The sequence below is a fragment of the Mus caroli genome, unplaced genomic scaffold, assembly GCF_978045245.1.
Source record: "Mus caroli unplaced genomic scaffold, Mus_caroli_1 scaffold_15, whole genome shotgun sequence".
NCBI lineage: Eukaryota > Metazoa > Chordata > Mammalia > Rodentia > Muridae > Mus > Mus caroli.
Genome location: NW_028227270.1, coordinates 88,151,920 through 88,171,404, shown reverse-complemented (window position 1 = coordinate 88,171,404; position 19,485 = coordinate 88,151,920). Strand labels below are relative to the sequence as shown.

Genomic DNA, 19,485 nt, shown 5'->3' with positions numbered 1-19,485 from the left:
CTAGAGACAGAAAGGGCCTCTGACACAATTCAGCACCCCATCATGATAAAAGTCCTGGTTAGATATGGATAATTGAGATATATCTCAATATAATAAAGGCACATTACAGGCAGCACATAGTTAACATTGTAGGCTTAGATTTTTTCAAAACCTACTTTAATTAGTGTATTTTAGTGCTTCAACCTCCCTTCTGGCCCACCTACCAAAAGTTGGGGGAAGGAAAGGTTAATAGGAAATGGGGGTAGTGGTCCTGCTTAGAAGTAGTTCTTTGGGGGTGATTCCAATCTTCATTGTCAGGAAACCTGAAGTCCAGTTCAATACTGTCACCAAACACAACTAGCAGGAGCGGCTTGATCCAACAACAAGGCTCCACCAAATCAGCAGAAGTCAGTGGAAGCAGTAAGAAGCAGAAGGAATATCACCAGAAGTTCTTTGGTGCATTTCTCTCTACAAAGTCAGGACAAGCAAAGGTCAGCTAAGGAAACAAAGTCAACCAATGCAAGAGTGTTTCCAGTGAAGACAGCAAAACAATACAAGGTGAACAATACAATGTGCAAGAGCATCGTCCACTGACTGTTGGGTTATACTTGTTTACTTTCCAAACACGACATGGCCTCTCAAGAGTCCTATCCAGCAAAACCTCACATGCCTTTCCACAAGGCATCTTCCAGAAAAACACCATGTCTCTATTCTCAGTCAGACATCCTGTCTGCTTCAGCGAAACATCCTCTCATGAAACAGCTTCCAGAAGAACATCACATGACACAACTGAGTCTCCAAAGACACCAGAAATTTCCACGTCAACCTAAATGGGGAGAAACTCAAAACAAGTCACTAAAATCAGGAACATGTCAGGCTTTTTCACTTTCTCCATACCTATTCAATATAGTACTTGAATTCTTAGCTAGAACAATAAGATAACTGAAGGAGATTAAGTGGACGCAAGTAGGAAGGAAAAAGTCAAACTATCTTTACTTGCAAATGATATTGTAGTATATAAAAAAAGATCTTAACAATCCATCAGGAAATTCTTATAACTGATAAACACTGCTGATAAACAGTTGAGTGGTTGTAAATTTGTGCACAGGGTGGAAGGAAAAAGTCAGTTTCATCTTTTCTCACACAGGTTCCTAAATGTTATAATACAGTAGATGGGAAATTGCTTCCTTTCACCTTCTGCCCTAGAAAACGTCCATCTATTGTCAGTATGTGACCAGTGGTTTCTAATCCAAATCAATTGAACATGGAGAGTAAAAGGTGGCATTGGGAAAGATGTTCCGGGGTATTTGTAAGGATATGATTCTACACTCCGTGTGGTCATCCTCCTGTCCCCCATGGATGTAAAGAGGAGAACCTAAAGTACCTTAGATCACAACATTTGTATAATTATACATATCCTACTCGCAATGCTTGATACAATGCACAAACAACATGAATCATTATGCTTTACTGATTGGGGAATTAAAACAAGAACTAAATATCTGTTTTTCCTCAATACAGACACAAATTTAAAAATATGTTTTATTTCCAGTTGATTCTGTAATGTGGATCCATGCATCTGGGGTAACTGGGATTGCACTGGGATTAGAGGCATAGAGAGGCTGCTCTGGGAAATGGATCAATGGTCTTCCTCATCAGAAAGCAGGACTCATAATGTGCAGGGTGACTTCTAGGCTCTTTGTTCTATCCACTTCTAACATCCCTACATGTAAACTGCCCTGACTCATTTCTGCAGCATTAGCCTAGAAGGTTTTGCCTCAGTGTGCCCTCTTACCTAATTTGTCTTCTTGTTAGTCTTGGAAATTATTGGCCTTTTTAAAGTTACACAACTATTAGCAGCACTTGCTTTCTTTCACAAGAAAGAAGACGTCTTAGTTACTCTTCTATAGCTGTGAAGAGACACCAGGACCAAAGCAATTTGTATAAGAAAGCAAGCATTTAATTGGGGACCATCACAGAGGGGAGCATGGCAGTAGGCAGGCAGGAGCAGTAGCTGAGAGCTTACATATTGAGGCAGAGAGATAGAGAGAGATAGAGAAACAGAGAGACACACACACAAACAGAAAGAATATACAGAATCCAGAGAGAGAGAGAGAGAGAGAGAGAGAGAGAGAGAGAGAGAACATGTATGAACTGCAGTGGCCTTGACTTTTGAAACCTCAGTGTCATACCCCTATTAGCACACCTCCTCCAATGAGACCACAGTTAATCCTTCCCAGTTCTACCAACTGTGCACTGAACATTCAATTATATGAGCCTATGGTGGCTATCTTCATACCAGCCACCACATAGAGTACAGCACAAGTGGGCTGATATGGATATAACTGTAGTTGTACAGTTCTAGATATCAAATAGAGTTTTTGAAATACTACATCACAGGCGGGGGAGATGGTTTAGTGAGTAAGGTGCTTGCGTCACACGCATGAGACCTTAGTTCTGATCCCCAGAACACAGATAGACATCTATGACCCAACACTAGGGGATGAAGACAAATGGATCCAAGGGGCTCCCTAGAGAGTGAAACTAACCAAAACAGGGAGCTCCAGATGCTGTGAGACATCTTGCCTCAAGATACAGGGTGGAGAGCAAAAGAGGAGAGGAAGACATTTTATATCTACCTTCAGCCTACACATGCACGTGTGTGCGCGCGCACACACACACACACACACAGAAGCAAGAATGAACTTACACAAACAAACACGTGTGTGTGTGTGTACACATGCAGAAATAAACTACAGATTTAAAATCACCAATTCATATCCAATAATGTACCTCTCTATTCAGAAATTCTTCATATTTCCCTTAGTGATATTTATAGTTATTTATATAGGGCCCTGTATATCTTTTTTTTGGACTTATTCGTGGACACTAGATTATATCCTGATTAACTCTTAATTTAAAAATCCAAGTGTGAAGATTACATGGACATAAAAATTAGTTTTGTAAACTGAACTAGCTATCTTACTTAACTCCCTTCAATACTAAGTGTTTAGATTTCCTAATAAAATATCTAAAACTTTATGAACATTCTTCTTCCTTTTTAGAATGATTCTTTTATTATTTTATTTATTTACAATCTAGCCATCACCCTTCCTCTCTGTTCTCCCCCATACAGTTCCTCATCCTGTGAGACCCCAACTTAGAGCATTTCTCCCTAGAAGGTAAAGCCCCTGGATGTTCCCCAAGCTTGTTTTCCCTGATCTCAAAAAATACAGCCAGAAAGAAGCTCTTTGTTCTCTACAGCCAGCAAAAAGCCCTTTTGTTTCTGTGCCTTACAGCCAGAGATGTGATAATTGTAGGAAGACCTACAAGGACATGGAGATAGATGCTGGAGAGGAGCTGCAGCTCACTTCCTCCCCCCTCCCCTACCAGAAGGGAGCTGTAGCCAACTCTCCTCCCAACTCCTCCCAACTCTCCTCCCAACTCCTCCCAATTCCTCAGCTAGCTGTTAAAAGCCCCCTACTGTTACCGCTCTGGGTCAAACTCCCCTGCCCTGCACAGCTCGAGGAGTTCGTCCTCAGCTAGTTGATAATAAAACCTCTTGCAGTTTGCATCAGGTGTGGTTTTCTCTCGAGTCACTGAGGTGTCATTCAGTTCATCCTGGGACTTGAGCAGAGGCCCAGCTTCGGGGGTCTTACAATCACATTCCTCCTCCCCCTGTTTCTGAGAGGATGCTCCTTCATCCCCAGGCCTTCCCCCTCCCTGGGACCTTACATTTTTCAAGAATTTGGTGCATCTTCTCCCACTGAGGGCAGAGCAGACAGTCCTCTGCTATATATGTGTTATGGGACTCAGACCAGCTCATGTATGCTGCCTGGTTGGTGGCTCAGTGTCTGGGAACTCCCAGGGGTCCTGGTTAGTTGAGACTGTTAGTGCTCTTATGTGGTTGCCTTCCTCTTCCACTTCTTCCATCCTTGCCCTAAGTCAACCATAGGAGTCCCCAACTTCAGTCCAATAGTTGGGTTTAAGAATCTATGGGTTTAAGCGTCTATGTCAGTCAGCTGTTGGTTGGGCCTCTTGGAGGACAGCCATGGTAGACTCCTGTCCGTAAAGTACACAATAGCATAAGATGGATCTCCAATTGGGCCAGTCATTGGACTGTCTTTCCCTCAGTCTCTTCCCCATTTTTGCTTCTGCAGTTCTTTTAGATAGGTACACTTCTTGGTCAGAAATTTTGATTGTGGGTTAGTAACCCTGTCCCTCTGCTTGAGGCCCTGTCTATCTACTGGAGGTGGACTCTTTGACTTCCTTCTTCCCACTGTTGTGCTTTTCATCTAAGGTCCATCCCATTGAGTCCTGAGAGTCTCTGGCCTCCCTGATCTCTGGTACTTTCTAGAGGGTCTCTGCCCCTCCCACCTTCTGAGGCTGCTTATTTCCATTCATTCTGCTGGCCCTCTGGGCTTCTTTCCTGTCCATCCCCCCATACCTGATCCTGTTCCCCTTTTCCCCTGCCCCTTTGCTCTCCCACTGAAGTTGCTCCCTCCCCCTCCCTCTCCTGATTATTTTCTTCCACCTTTGAAGTTTCTGTATCAGGTGGCCTCTATATTAACATGCTAGTTTATTATTTAACAATTATTAATTATCTTTGCTAATAATTAATCACTGAGAGCATATGTTCTCTTCTTATCTTGCATACACAATTCTCCTTTAATTTCTTTCTATTTTTGTAATTTCATTTTGAATGAATGCTACTGAGCTCATCCAAATATTAGATTTTTATATTTTCTAGTGCACTGAATCTTTTTCTCATAAAATGTTTATTTCTAGGATAGAAAAAGTTATTTTTGCTTAGTATTAATATAGCTACATCTATCTCTGTGGTTAGTGTTTGCATAAGTTAGCCAGTGAACCGTTTCCTCTTTGGAGTTTAAGAGACAAGAAGGCAGATTGTTCTTTGTATTCAAGATTAGAGGAGTTATTTACATCATAGGTGGACAGAGGGCAGCATGGCTGCACACTGAGGACAGATGCAGCTGTTTAAAGGAGTAAGGTAACTTGTATATTTTTGAGAACAAGTAAGGGGTAGATTGAAGTGTTTTTCTTTTTAACCCAAGTTTGGATTTGGTAGGGATCAAGTGAGTACCACATAATTGATAAACATATTTCCTGGTTGGCGAAGACTTGGGGCCAATGGGACAAGAAGACAAGAACCTAGAGAAACACATTCACTGTATTCTGGAAACCAATTGACTATTGTTACTGCAACTGACACAGTTCAATCAAAATACAAGATGGCATGACCCTGGCCAGCAGTCAGTTTTCTCACTGTGGCAGCTGAACACCTAAGAGGCAACTTAATGGTGGAAAGATGGATTTGTGCTGATGGCTTCAGGGGTTTCACTCTGGTTGTTTTAGCATGGATGCCTGTCACTACATCATGTCTGTGGGGGTGGGTGGTACATGGTGAGACTTCACTTCTGAACAGACAACAAGTAGAGAGACAGAGAGGGGCCTAGATAAGATAACAGCCCCCACAACCACACCCCATTGACCTGTTTACTCCAGCTTGGCCCACCTTCTAAAGTTTCCATAACTGCCCCAAATAGAGCCAACAGCTAAGGACCAAGTGTTTAACACATGTGTCTGTGAGGAACACTTTGTACTCAAACCTATTGAATGTCTTTTTCTTTTCAAAGTATGTTTCCTTTAAATATTACACATTTTCAACATAGACTGACCACTGTTGTCTCTTAACTAAATCACTTAACTTACATTTAAAGAAAATCACTTAAATATCTGTCACCTCCCATTTTGTTGTTTCTCATACTTCTTATATCCGTTCTCTTCCCTTCTCTTGCCTTCTTTGGGTTGATTGTACATTCTTTGTTGTTCTTTGGTTCAATACAGAAGCTGCCAAAGCACTGTACTGTTCTTCTAGACCTTCGATTTCAGCATTAATCCATGGCTTATCTTCCCAGACAATGCAAGGACCTTGGAATTTTTCTCTAAGGAAATGAAATGCTAGAGACTGATGTATGCCTGGATCCCACTAGAACATTAAACTCCATTCCATATGCTATGACTTCTTTATTATTATTCACTTTTATTTATTTAGACCTTTAGTTTCAATATGTCATACCAACTAGCTTTGAACATATGAGCTCAAATTCTCTTTCATCAGCATCCTAGGAATCTAGAACTATAGACACAACCTCTAAATATAGTTTATCATTTATGCTGAATTATTTATATTATTCCCTATACATTGAAAACTACTTTCGCACTATTGCTACTATTTTATATGGTCAATATTAACCTAAATTTACCATAAATGCACATTCTTCTCGTTCTTTAATTTCTTCTTTCCTACTCTGACATTCCTGTGCATAAAGAAGATTCCTCATAATAGTTTAAAGAAAAAGTCTACTACCACCAATGTTTTTAGTGTTTTCTTTTAAAATAGATCTTGAAAGGTATTGTTCCCAAATATGAACTAAGTTAAAGTTGGTAGGGTTTGGAGTTTGCTTTTTCTGACACACTGGAACAGCTGTCTGTGGGCCTTGCTCCCAGGGCTCCTGTGGCTATGTGTGGTTAGTGTGGCTGTGTTCTGTGATCCAATTCATTTTGGTTGTTTTTTATGATTTTTGTCTTAAGACTTCTGCAGCTTTTCTGGGATATGCTTTGCTCTGTTTTCCTTCTAGGCCAGAGTTGTTTTGCTTTCTCTGTAGGGTTTAGAGTGTGCACTAAGGTCATTTATCTAGTTTGAAATCAACATTTTGAGTGTTAGCTTTTTTCTTTTTTTGTGTATTTGAATGGGGGCGGGGAATATGTATGTATTGGTGAGGGTATATACCTGTGTGGAAGTGAATGTGTCTCCACATGTGTGCATATGTGCTTGTGAGTGTGCATGCACATACATTCATGTGACCAGAGGCAACAGCTCACCACTCTCCACCATATATGTTGAACACTATCTCTTACTGCACCTGCCTGGAGCTAGTGATTGGCAAGGCTAGCTGGCCAGTTGTCTCCATGGTTACACTTGTCTCTGTCCCCCCTCAACACAATGCTGAAGTTATACATGTACCCCTCCACACAGGGTTTTTACATGGGTGCTAGTGATCCAAACTCAGATTCCCATGACCACAGGAGAGGCAATTCACTGACTGAGCCATGTTCCTGGCCCAAATGTTTCCTCTTCATATGTTATTCTACTCTGTACCCCTACCTTATGCATCTTCATCATCATCTCTCTCTCTCTCTCTCTCTCTGTGTGTGTGTGTGTGTGTGTGTGTGTGTGTGTGTGTGTTTTGAAATAGGGTTTCTCTGTGTAGGCCTGGCAGTCCTGGAACTCACTTAGTAGACCAGGCTAGCTTAAATCATAGAGGTTGTCTCTGCTTCTGCCTCCTGACTGCTGGGAATAACACTGCCTGGCTTCATTCTAACTCTTTATTCCTTCTGTATTTCCCACACTTACTTTTGAGTTTTAATGACTACATTGGACTTTCTAGAAGAAACTAAAAGCAGTTAATTACTTAATCATTATAATGATTTCTTCAACAGACTTTAAAATCTATAAATTCTTTTTCTTGTTATCTAAGTTTTTCTATGCAAATAATTTATTATATGTTTAAGCTCTGGGATTTCTAGTCTCTTTTCATCCAGACATGCAGTGTAGTTTGTAAGTTTCCATCTGCCTGCTAAAGTATCTGACCTTGAATTTCATCAATGTTATCTTCACAAACTGTTGGTCTCTGGTTTGTATGGGTGGCATCAACATTTAGAGTCTTCCATCACTGTCATTCTTTTTTGTTTGTGCTGCTTTGTGTCTCTGTTGCCATGCCAGCTCACCCAAACAGTTATCTTTGATTTTTCTCTGGATGTTATACTTGAAAAGCAGATTGTAATAATGGTCTGAGGCTTCAGGTTACCTCCCCTACCCTGGACAGACATGAATTTAGTTTGCATCTGCAGCCACCCACAGAAAGCAGTTCCAAATCTAGGGTTGGAAACTGGGTTTGTCCAATGACTGCAGAACAGCTGTGAGCTTTTGATGCATACTCTGGGGCTCATGCAAAAGCAGAGGAGGAAAATGGGAGTCCTACACTTGGAAGGACAAATTGTTTCCCTTTGTCTTAAGAGTGATACAATCTCCATTCTCATTACCTCCTCTGGACTGGCAAATGCTGCTGAGAACAGTGGCTGGATTTGCCCCTGAATTTGCAGTTTCTCTTGAATCTTGCAGTATTTCCTCCTATCTTATAGCATCTCATGACTGACTGCTTGCTTTCTTGATGTTATAGTTGTCCTAGGGGTTGGTTTCACACACACACACACACACACACACACACACACACACACACACACACACACACTATATATATATATATACACAGATATAAATACTTGCTATATATCATATGTCATATGTCATATGTCATATGTCATATGTCATATATCATATATCATACATCATATATCATATATCATATCAATCATATATCATATATCAATCATATATCATATATCATATGTCATATGTCATATGTCATATATCATATGTCATATATCACATATCATATATCACATATCATATATATTCATAGGGATATATACATATTTACATATGTTTACATAATAGCTGAATTAAAATCTAGTCTATGATCTGTGACTTAAAAATATGTTTGACCTTTAACAACTTACTTCTAGTTTCCTCTCAGACAAAATGGAGTTGAGCAGAGTTGCTTAGACACTTGGAATTCTTTTCTTTATTGTAGTTATTTGTAAATTCCACTAGCGCTGAAGGAATATCTAATAATCCCTGGGTAAAAATGAAAAAGGGACAAAATGTATGGGACTTAGTTATTTTAAAGGACAACCAGCTGCTATGGGGGCATACACCCTGCAATCACAGCATTCAGAAGGTATTGAAGGAGGAATGTAAGCTGAAGGTCAACCTTCAGTATGACCTTGACCATGGAGAAGAGTAGAATCGAGTAGGGAAGAGTAAGGTGGAATAGCGTAGAACCTAGAATAGAACTAGGGATACTAATGATATCAACTTTGTAGCATTGTTGTGACCATTGAATAAATTGATAAATGTAAAGGTTTGGCACATAGTAGTACCATATAAATAGCAAGCATTATTGTTCCTCCATTAGACCAGAACAGAACCACGTATCTTATGGATAGTGACAATTTGGTTCTTGAGATTAGAGCCTCATTTAATTACCAACCAGAAAACACAACTGACAAATGGACCACACTCATGCCGGTACATACTCTGTACATTGGAATGACAGCAGGCTCCTTCCTGATTACAAGTGTAGGCTGGGAAGGAACAAGAGCTAAGCCACAGGACAGCCTAGGATTGCTGAGGGAAAACTTGTAATCTTCACAGTTTTGTCTTTTTCTAATCTTGTCAGAAGACACACAATCCCTAAAGACGTAAATAAATTCTCATTATAATTCCTTTAAAGGTACTTCAAGAGACTTTCTGTGAGAGGCCACTTATCATTGTGACCTATATGTTTGAATCTCTACATGTTTCCCATCACAATTATTCACTGGAGGCAGCAAATGTTCTGAACATTTATACATTAGGCCCCTGGGCTGGGGGTGTGGCTCAGTGACAGAACATGTCTCTTGTCCAAAGTACTTGGGCACTGAGAATAAATAATAATAATGATAATAATAATAATAATGATAGTAATAGTAAGATAATAATAACTGTATAAACATGAGGCCTCAGAACAGTAATGTCTGATGGACTATATTGACAAAAATGGGACTGTAGTTGCAAGGAATTTTGGGTAAAGTCTGTGGATGAACAAGTACTTATGGTTCAATGAACACATGGGAAGTATAAGAACAGCACAGTGTAACAAACATAAACCATGACATTGAGAGCCAGTTACCTCCTCAAGATCTGTGGTCTCGTCCTCAATGTCTTTAGGCAGCAGAATGACCATGCTAAGTTCTCCACCCTGGAAAGGCATCTCCAGCACCTTGCACTTCAGGTCTGGAATGTAGACAAATGGAAGATTATTCTTTAGATACATCATCTTCACTGTTTTTGTGACTTTCTGAATGGAAACCAAAAAAAAAAAAAATCACTGAAATTATTCTCTCTTGTGTTTCAGAGCAAAGGTGAATTTGGGGTCTTGGGGTAAAGGGCTCAGTGGTAAAGGCCTTGAAGACCATGGGGGAGGCCCTGTGCTACATCCCAGCACTCACACACATACAACCAAGAGCATCCCAGGATGCTGGTGTCACCTGACCTTACTCAGTCGGAATGGAGCATCGGTTGTGTCCCGTGTCACGAATTTCTCCTCCCACATTCCCTTGAAGTAGAATGGCATTCACTAGTACAAGTTTGGTCATACTGTCCACCACACCCACAGCCAACAGTTCCTGAATTTTCTCTGAAAAGATGAAGTAAGCTTCTTTAAAGGTCCATGTTGGAATTCCAAATTTAAGGCAATAATTTATTAACTCAAACATAGACTTCAAACTTTATTTTGTTTTAACTCAGTGTTAGAAAAGGCTCACTTGTGCAATTTTTATTTTAAATAAAGCAAATTGCAAGACCTAACAGGATCCTCTCTAGTGTCAGGCTCCTGTCTAGTCTTCCATGACCTTCATGCCCATCCTTAGAACAGGAAGAAATATCCTTAAATTCACTCAAATGTTTTCAAGTTTTAAAACAAGAATGTTCTCCATTCCTGGAAGAAACAGTAACCATTATTTTGTGAGTGGCTATTTCTTTACAAAAAAGAAACCATCTAGGGAATAGCACCTGAATGTCAGTGACGGTGTACCCACCTATAGATCATTGGGAAATATGTTTTTTTTTAATTTATTTTTATTTTGAGACAGGGTCTTCCTATGTGTACTCAAACAATCCTCCTGCCTCAGCCTCCCAAATGCTAGGATTGTAGGTCTTCATCAACGATCTTACCTTGGAGAAGGCTTGCTGCTGTTGAAAATGGATGTGAGACACTGGTCTCTTCCTCTTTCTCTTTATTCACCAGTGAGGTGAACAGGCCTCCTCTGCTGTGCTGTCTTAACAAGAGGTGCAGTGTTGCCATTGTGACAAAGCAATAAAGTCAATTATTAATAAAACAGAACCTGCAACACTGTGAGTCAAAATCTGCCTTTCCTCAATAAGCTAATTATGTCAGGTGTGAGCTCCAGAAGGGGAACTGACTAACAGAGCCAGCACTGCTCAGCCTCTCACCCTCTGTTTGACCTTTGACCTACTGGTTTATCTCCTTCCTTGCATCCTCAGAAGCATGCAGAAAATCCACAGGGGTCAAGTCAGCACCGTACATTTTCTGGGTTGAAGACAAGAACTCCTATTTTAAATAAATGAAGTGTCATGAATAATGTATATTTCCAGCAGAAGTTTTCAAAATCCCCCCAAAGAAATTAATGAAGTCCTAACCTAGTCCCCCCTACACATATGTAACAGGTGTGCAGCTTGGTTCATATGGGTCCTGAACAATTTGGCCAGGGGCTATCCCAAAACATGTAGCCTCTATGTGGGATATGTTCTTCTAGCTGGGCTGCCTTGTGTAGTCTCAGTGGGAGAGGAAGTGCCAGGGTGGGGGGGCATAACCAAGGAGAGGACCAACTTGCTTGGAGGAGAAGGGGATGAGGAGGGACTATGGGATATGGTGACCAGAAGACAGGAGTGAACGAGATATAAAGGGAATAAGTAAAATGAATGAATGAATGAATAAATAAATAATAACAATAGCCCTAAGCTTTATACTTTTCTATTGTGTTGAATATCACACAACAGTAAATTTACTGTCCTAACCAATTAATCATCATTTCTTTCTCTTCTCTTCTCTTCTCTTCTCTTCTCTTCTCTTCTCTTCTCTTCTCTTCTCTTCTCTTCTCTTCTCTTCTCTTCTCTTCTCTTCTCTTCTCTTCTCTTCTTTCTCTTCTCTTCTTTCTTCCTCTCTCTCTCTTTCTTTCTCTCTTTCTTTTTCTTTTTCCTTCCTTCCTTCCTTCCTTCCTTCCTTCCTTCCTTCCTTCCTTCCTTTCTTTCTTTCTTTCTTCTTTTTTTTTTTTAATTTTTATTTTGAGACAAGGTTTCTCTATGTACCAGCCCTGGCTGTTCTGGAAATCACTTTGTATACCAGACTGCCCTTGAACTCACAGAGGTCTTCCCACCTTTGCCTCACATGTGCTGTGTCCTAGTCATCTTTGAAGGTTACAGTGCTGTAGTGGCACATATATCCCTTTATATAACATTGGTGTTAATACAAAGGCTACTCATCCTCTCATCCTTTTTGAATTTTACATTAACATTTTCATAGTTGAGTAAATGTTGATTATACGTCAAGTGGCTTTTCAGACCCACTTTTGCTTTGTGTGTGTGTGTGTGTGTGTTTGTGTGTGTGAGTGATTAGAGTGTATGTGTGTACATATATGTATATGGGTGTGCATATTTGTGCATTTTTGAAGTCCAGAGAATATGTCAGGTGTCTTACTTTCACTTTCTGCCTTATTCCCTTAAAACAAGGTCTTCCATGGAACCTGCCTAGGCTCATGGTCCACAAGCCAAGGGGTCCTCATAGCTCTTATTCCCATTGGGCTGGGGTTACAGGAGAGTATAGAGCCATGCCTGGCATTTTTCATGGCTTCCGGTATCCAAACTCAGTTTCTCATGCTTGCACAGGAAGCACTCTTCTCCACAGAGGCATCCTTTCAGTCCTTGCTTTCTCAAGACATCCAGGATGGCTCCTTTCATTAGAAAGACTATGAGACTTGAGTGAGGTAACCCAGTGACAAAAGAACACACATGGTATGTACTTACTGATAAGTGGATATTAGGAAAAAAAGCTCGGAATACCCACAATACAACTTACAGACCATATGAAGCTCAAGAAGAGGGAATACCAGAGTGTGGATGCTTCAGCCCTACTTAGAAGGGGGAACAAAATAATCACTGGAGGTCGAGAATAGAAGGGGACTTGGGAGAACAAAGGAGAGGGAGAGGAAAAAGGGGGGCAGGATCAGGTGTGGAAGGAGATGGGGGAGATGTACAGAAGGTCAGGAAATTGAAGAGAGGTATATAGTAATGGGGGATGGGGAACTGGGGATAGCCAACAAAAAGTCCCAGATACCAGAAAAGCAAGAGGCTCCCAGGACCCAACAGGGATGACATTAGCTGAAATCCCCAATAAAGGGGAGAGAGAACCTATAGAGACAAAATGGAGAGGTTAGGCAAGGTCCCTGGTTGAGGGATGGAACCACCCACCCTTCTCAAAAATTTTAACCCAGAATTTTTCCTGTCTAAAGGAAATACAGGGACAAAGATTGGAGCAGAGACTGAAGGAAAGGCCATCTAGAGACTGCCCCACCTGGGGATCCATCCCATATGCAGCCACCAAATTCAGTCACTATTGCTGATGCCAAGACGTACTTGCTGTCAGGAGCCTGATATAGCTGTCTCCTGAGAGGCTTTGCCAGAGCCTTACTGATACAGATGCAGATGCTTGCAGCCAACCATCCAACTGAGCACAGGGGACACCAATGGAGGAGTTAGGGGAAGGACTGAAGGAGCTGAAGGGGTTTGCAACCCTATAGGAAGAACAACAATATCAACCAACCAAACACCCTAAAGTTCCCAGGGGCCAAACCACCAACCAAAGAATATACATGGAGGGACCCATGGCTCCAGTTGCCTATATAACAGACATAGGCCTTATCTGACATCAACTGGAGGAGAGGCCCTTGGTCCTGTGAAGGCTTGATGCCAGTGTAGGTGAATGCTAGGGTAGTGAGGTGGGAGTGGGTGGATGGGCAGAGGAACACCCTCATAGAAGTAGGGGGGAGGAAGGTAGAATAGGGGATTTGCAGAGGGGAAACCAGGAAGTTTGATAAGATTTGGAATGTAAATAAATAAAATAACCAATAGAAAATTAAGAAGAAGAAAGACTGTGAGATGAAAGTCTCACATGCATTCTTTGCTGTTTTTATGAATGCCTGCAACATGACTGTGCCTGGAAAGGTCTGTGTCACTTCAGGAAGTTTCAGAATGTGAAGTGCTAGGTACTTACAGGAAGGAAGTTGTAGGTTTTCTCTCCATACAGTCTGTTAGCAAGTTTCAGAGTGTGAGATGCTCCACGCTTGCTCACTTCAGCAGTCAGGCTTTGAATCTGTGAATGGATGTCCTCAACAGAGTCAAAATGAAGAGTCTAGAGGAAGGAAAACATGCTTTATACAATTGGTTTGAGGTTTTGAAGGGATTCCCTGGTGTCTACTTCCACCAAATTATTTTCTGTTGGATACCAAGTAGCTACAGCCTAATATTTTATTAACATATCATTGGCACAGAAAATAAAATGGAACCAGAAATGTACAGCCCAGTGAGACATTATAATTAGACATGGTTTCTAAATAATTTTTAATAGTTCCACAAATGTGAATGGTTAACATGTTAAATATTTATATCTGAATTCTTTTTCCAAAAAAAATGATTTAAATGTTGTGGTCATGTTTCTATTCCATGCCATATACAAGTTTCCTTAAAAAATTTTTTTAAAAATCTCAGAAATAAATAGTGTAAATAAGAGTCATTCCCTCTCTGAGACCCAAAAGGTGGGACTGATTTCTTTTGTTATCTTACTAAGGTCCACAGCTCATTCCCTTGAAGAATCATTTCCTTAAATTTATTCTGGTGGGAGTTTAATTCCTCATCTGTTAGTTGAAAGTCAAGAGGCCTCTTATGGTTGTGTGAGGTCTGGGCTGGTTACTCACTTCTAAGACACAAAGGACAAAAACCACACAGGATTCACAGTCCATGTTACTCTCTGAGCTATGCTTGCTAGATTGCTACATGGACTGAAATGGGGAGGGAAAGGCCTTGAGACTACTGTTTCCTGAAGCTGTCAGCAGTAAAAGCCTTAACACTGAAGCAGTGTTATATAACCTGTGAGAAGCACCTAGCAGCAGGTGCAGAGTTAGGAAACACTTTGTCCACTCCTGTCTAGGTTTCCAATGATGGCAGAGTTCCTTTCTCAGAATTAAGAAACACCAAGAGCAGAAGTCCCCTTCACACCCATGAAGGAAGACTAGGCAGTTGTGGAGAGGATGACCTGTTGTCTCCCAGGGGTGGGCTGAGAGGATGTGGGTCCTGTCCAACAGGCCACAGGGATTTTCCAATCCCTTCTCCTGCAGAGCCACAGCCAGTGAAATCAGGTTGGAGAGAGGCACAGGGCTAACCCTGGGAACACAGACAGATGGCTGTCTTTACCTTGTCCCCACAAGAAGGTACCACTACCAAACTATCTCCTGTAGCATGTTCCTGTATCTGTTATGCCTGAAGGTGACCCTATTACAGGCATGATTTATGAGTAATGATTGTAAATGCAAAAGGAAAACCGAAAACAGCTAGTTCTGGGAAGGTGTAGGGCTTCCAGGATAAAGCTATCAGATTCACTCCTGGGAATGGGAATGGAAGCTCAAAGCCTGCAGGTATTGTCATTGTCTTTTTCACTGTTTCCCCAACTGAGCAGAGACTCTGCTCTATGCTCAGTTAAAGCTGGTAATGAACCAATACCTGGCTTTTCCCGCGGTGGGGTGGGGGTGGGGTATCTGAATGTCTGACTGCACCATGAGTAGCTATTGAACCCAGTTTGACACGGCTTAGAAAATACACCAGAAGAACTCTGAGGCACAGCTGTTAGCATGGAGATGGGAGGGAGAGCTATGCCAGTTTTGCTTCTGCTAACCTTAGAGAGTTGGGCTGCAGTGCTGCCTCTGGCCCCCAGAAAGACCATGGCCAAGGAAGAAGAAATGCTGAAGGGAGAGAAGATGGTATGTCCTGTGGGGTTGTTCTCATTCAGGGTGTGGAACAGCTCCAAAGCAAAGAGGTTGTTGGCTGAACTCAGCTGCCCCATGGTGAAGGCTGCAACAGAGGAGGGGTGGGGGTGGAAGATCAACATTGCCAACTATGTCAGCAAGGTCACCCACCCCTAGGACCTGCAGTTGGTTAACCCTTTTCCCATTTTTTCCCAAGAGGGCAAGAATATTCCCCCAGGCACAAAAGCAGGGGTCAGATTTCAGCAGTGACACAAGACCAGGACCTAGGGTGTCTCATGTCTCTAGCCTTTGAGAAAGATTGTGTCTGAAAAGGGACCATGCAGGTGGCCTTGGCACAGTGCCCACACTACAGAGCCTTCTGTCTGGAGCTCAGCCACTGTGGGATGTCATTTGGGCAATGAATCCAGAAAACCACGTGGACCTACTCTACATAGAGTAGATTCTGGTAAAGATAACAATGTTATCCTTTTAGTTCTCCAGGGATTCAGTTTTGCATGCCTGAAGTCAAGGCTGAAGTCTCAGCTGGAGTGAAATATGCAAATTTGGGAATGCCACTCACTCTCTCTAGTAAGATGTGGGTGACAGGGAAGAGGAACACTCCTCTGTGTCCCTTTTGCAAACAAGCTGATTCCTGCAGTGGGTAAGCAAGCCCTGCTTGGTGCTCATCTGCTAATCCAGCTGGGTCCCAAACTCAGAGCTCCAGTTGGTCCAAATACAGGCTAATTACAACTGTGTGTCTCTGGCTGTTTAGCTACCAGGGCCACATGGAGTTCTCATTGTTGAGGATCTAGGATCTCACCAGCTTCCTTCCCTCCCAGCCTCCCTGCAGCCAGGATTGACCCTATGAAGCTCCGGGCACTGTCTCTCAGATCAAGGTTCAAAAAGAAAGCCGAGGGAAAGAAAAACTGTAGCTAGGATCAACTTCCTCCCTCTGGCCTGAGGCCTGGAGTGGGGTGTAGTTGGGGATCCACAGAGTATTTTCTGGTCACTTCTTCGATGAGGGGGAGGTACTGGGAGCATGCTGGTTCCTGAAGAAGCAGTGGAGAGGTCTGGCTACCTCCTCCCAGCCACCTCCCTGCATTGACCTTACCTCTTGCTTAGCAGGTCTGGCTCCCCTTGCAGCTGAGCTAGGAAGAAGTGCTCAGAGCCAGCTGTTGCCTTTATAGTATGCAGAAGGATGCGTCTTCCTGGCAAGTCCAAGCTGGATGGAGAGGCCTTTTCTCTGGTGACCCTTTAAAACTGAGCCTGCAGGTCTTTTGAAATAAAAGCAGAAGATTGCAGGTACTCCCAAGGGGCCCTTACTTTCCTCAGTTCCAGGCTTTTTTCTCTGTGCCTTTAAGCAGAGACCCAGTAACTTATTTTTCCTTAGCTGCAAATGGTCAAGAGAATAAATGTCCTCTATTTCAGGTCAAAAGATTTTCTTTTGAATTTCACAGAACACTGCAAAATGCAAAGGATTTTGTGTGTGTGTGTGTTTGTGTGTGTGTGTGTGTGTGTGTGTGGGTGGGTGGTGTGGGTGGGGGAGGAGAAATACCTTTGTGACCCCTTGGATAAGGTCCCAGAATACCAGTTTTAAGCAACATCCTTGGCTGCTCTACCTTTCAGGTGTCAAGGCTAGCTCTGTGACCACAGCAGGCTGGAGAGGCCCTTAAGCCACCATTCTCAACTATTAGACTAAAACTTTGGATTAATATCAAACTAAAATTAGAATTGATTAGCCCAGGCAATCATTACCTCCACATACTCAACTTTATTCTCCCTTGAAGTGCCTGGATCTTTAAAATCACAGAGTTTTTATTTTTAATATTTTCTTATCTTTCTTCAGAGGACAAAGGAATAATGCTACTGTTAGTGAAGGTCACTACACATGGGTTGTTGTTTGTTAGACATGGGAACTAATGAAAAGAGGAGAAAGGAGGATGGGAGATGGGTCAGATGGTATCTCATTTACCATCCAACCATGGGGACCTGAGTTTGGATCTCTGAGCCTCTGTAATCTTAGTACTGGAGTGGAGATGGGGGTGGGGGCGAGCATTCCCTAAGAGGAGGTCAATGGCCAGCTAGTCTTGCTCACTCAGGGGGCTCCTGGGTATGTGAGAGATCTTGTCTCAAAAAATAATGTGGAGAATGATAGCGGGAGACTCAGAGTGCTGAGCCCTGGCTTTAATATGCACATGTACCTGTGCTCCCAGCTACATATGTGCACACAAGCAAGGTGTGCACACTCACCACTCACCACACAGGAAAAGAACCACAGTCTTAAAACAAACAAGCAAACAAACAAACAACAACAACAAAAAAGAAGCAAAGGAAATAAAAACAGAAAGGAAATACAGTTTACAGTTGACATAGTTAGTTGTCATGATTTGATCAGATTTGGCAACTTCACTGCTATTTCAACAAGACTGGGGAACCCCCTCAATGACAGGATGTCAAAAAGACGAAAATAAGCATCCAAACATTGAAGTTAAAGACATGGGACAAGAGGTGCACCACCTTGGGAATGCAATTGCCTGCCACACCCATGAGGCCTTGGGTTCCATCCCCAGCTCAAGCCCAAAGCAAGGGACAATAATACTCTGAAATGATTTTTTCCTACCACTTTCCTTTGGTGCTTACATAAGATCAAAGCATATATATATATATATATATATATATATATATATATATATTCACACATACACATATATATATATATATGTATATATATATATTTTCCTCCCATTTAACATACACACATACATACACAGACACACACACACACACACACACACATATGAAATTATCTTTTTGTCAGATACTAAAGAAGCAAATGGCTAACTGTAGTGCATATTAGCATTTGAAAATTGCATGCTTGTTTCTAGTCTCCATTAGTCCCTGTTCTCTTCTCAACTCTTCTCATCCCCTCCCCTCCCCTAAGTCTCTCCAGTCCAGGGTACTTGGTTCTCTTCCTCCAGCTTCTCTTTCCTATACAACCCTGCCATTTCAGCCATGTGTTCTCTTGTCTCTCTTGGTTCTCTTGACCCTTGGTCTCTCCTCCTTGTCCCTCTCCTCTCACTACCTTTCCTCTCTCCCTCCCCTCCCCCCACGGCCTGGTGCAGTCTCCTGGCCATGCTTAGACCACATGGAGCAGGCATGACCTCATCTTATTCATTTTAATATGTAGTTTTCCCTATATCACACACACACACACACACACACACACGAAATAGTTTTTATCCAAATGGGTTAGTATACAGGCAAGGACAAATAGAGTAAAAATAATTTTTTTCAGAGCACATTTTTCCCTTCTTTTGGCTTGAGCTGGGAATGGAACCCAGGCCTCCTGGGTGTACCAGACAAGGACTTTCCCATAAAGGTGTACCTCCTGCCCCATGTCTTTAATTTCAGTGTTTGGATTTTTATTTCATCCTTTTTACTTCTTCTCATCAAGGGAGTTCTCCAGTGTTTGTAGGAACTAGTAGTCGCCAGATCTGATCAAGGCATGACCACGAATTTCGGCAGCTGTAAACTGTATTCTCTTGCTGTTTTTATTCATTTGTTTGTTTGCTTGTTTCTTTGTTTTCAGACTGTGGCTCTTTTACTCTGTGGTGAGTGCTATGCAGGTGGTGTGTGTGCATGTATGTATGCAGGTGCACATGTACATTTACATATAGAAGCCAGGAGTCATCATTGTGAGTCTTCTCATGACTGCAGTTTTTCAGA

The 19,485-nt window shown here is 41.9% G+C and overlaps 1 pseudogene; it reads right to left on the bottom strand.

The window, feature by feature from the left end:
• Positions 1-730: 730 nt before the first annotated feature.
• LOC110308485 (leukocyte elastase inhibitor C-like) lies at positions 731-15,857 on the bottom strand (annotated as a pseudogene).
• Positions 15,858-19,485: the final 3,628 nt, after the last annotated feature.